This window comes from Neodiprion virginianus, chromosome 2 (genome assembly GCF_021901495.1).
Source record: "Neodiprion virginianus isolate iyNeoVirg1 chromosome 2, iyNeoVirg1.1, whole genome shotgun sequence".
NCBI lineage: Eukaryota > Metazoa > Arthropoda > Insecta > Hymenoptera > Diprionidae > Neodiprion > Neodiprion virginianus.
Genome location: NC_060878.1, coordinates 16,620,450 through 16,622,325, shown reverse-complemented (window position 1 = coordinate 16,622,325; position 1,876 = coordinate 16,620,450). Strand labels below are relative to the sequence as shown.

At 29.6% G+C, this 1,876-nt stretch overlaps 1 protein-coding gene across 1 annotated transcript in view; it reads right to left on the bottom strand.

Annotated features, from left to right (window-relative positions):
- LOC124299284 (flotillin-2) overlaps positions 1 to 1,876 on the bottom strand; it is a 510,013-nt gene that overhangs the window by 402,529 nt on the left and 105,608 nt on the right. The gene's annotated exons all lie outside the window — the stretch shown is intronic.

The window sequence follows — 1,876 nt, the reverse complement described above, 5'->3', positions numbered from 1 at the left end:
GAAAAAATTCTCTTTGTTTTCGTAACCAATCTGGATTGTTTGAATATTGTAAGACATTGGGAAAGTTACGGTAAAGTGGAAAAAAAATTTTTTTTTTTGTTACAGAATTGATTTCGTGCGAAAGCACTATGAAATTCTGTTTCTGAACTTTACGTGGAGCTTGACAAATGTTTGGGGTTAAAAGGTTGATGGAACTGTTCTATTCTTGGGTGAATCGTTAATTTGCAACCCTAGGATATATACGTATCTGAACGTCGATTTAGCTTTACAGCCAAATAGAATATTATATCGCATAGAGAAAGGATTTGTTAACTATACCAAGTATGGTGAGCAAGCATAATATGATATGAAGAATAGTTATTTTTTCAGTTAAAGAAATGCGGGGTTCATTTTTTTTTTTTTTTTTTTGACAACAAATTTAAAAATGTTTCCTTGCATGAAAAGAAAATATTCCTTTCGCCGTGTTTCATAAAGTCAAAAAATTTTACACTTATTTTGCAAATTCAAAGCAAATCCGTCAAATTCATTACAAACTTGCAAAATAACGATTTTTAATTGTTAAATGATTCGTTACCCAAACGAGAAAAATGACGCAGAGATGTTCGAAATCAATGACTGGATTAAATCGTTCTCAAGTTTTTTGGTAGAGATATCTCTTCGGTATCGAAAAGAACTGAAAATCGTGAATTTTGATCAAAACGTTTCAGCAATTGAAAATTGGAGATGAGTCTCAATAAAGTTCTTCTGATGCCAAAATCGTAAAATTTGCCCGAATTCAATTGATAACATTATTTCGTTCGTAAATGATTCTACACTTATTGCCTAGAGGGTTTTTTTTTTTTTTTTTTTTTTTTTTTTTTTTCCCGCGGATGAAGAGCTAAATGAATATTAATGTTCAGGTGATTTGCAGATAATGAAATGCCAAGAAAAACGAGCGATGATTTGTTCAAATTTGACATACGGATCACGTTTTGATTTACAAAAAATGTAAAATAGAACGATGTCCAAAAAAATTCGATAGCTCTGCTTAATGTGAGACACAATTTTTACCGGACTGTACACCTCGTAGTAATTGCTGAAACGCGCTAGTACAAAGCTTATGTAATTATGCTATACTGTCATTTCAATCGACAGTGTTGGATTAGTTAGAATGTTACGTTGTACCTTTTTAGAAAAAATTCTCAATTCTTGGCCCGGGAGTAAATTCGCGTCCCCAACTCATAGATAACGTTAAATTCCCGATAAAGAAAAAGTTAAGGGGCACGAATTTACTCCCAAGTTAAGGATTTTTTCTGCAAGTGTATTGTTGATACAAAGTGATATAATACGTATGTGCTAATAATTTCAAGTGTGTATATAATTTTCTTGTAAAGTGTAAATGATTGTATATATATATATATATATATGTATAAATATTATATATATGTTGCCCTCAGGTCAAGTGTCATAATATGTTTATAGGAAACAAAATAACCGAATTAGTCATAGGTAAATACTGTCGGAAGTAAATCGAGCATTTTCGAATTTCCAAAAGAAATTTTGATGAATGTATCAATTTTCCAACAAGATATCTTTCCGTTACAAACTCAAGGAACTTGAGAAAATTTTGAAGGGATCAGCTAAAAATATCGTTTAAAAAATGTATAAAATTGTTATATATTATATAAGTCATCGTAAACGTATAATATTTTTACAATAGTGAATTTTCGCAAAAAAAAATTCAACGGTTAGTTGTATAATAATATAATATAATATATACTGAATATAATTGATGCTTTAAAATAAGTATTTGTTATTGTTTTGTTTTCCATTGTGTTAACTGTGTTTTTTTTTTTTTTTTTCTTGCTCATTAGATGCTTAGATATCACCGATTACA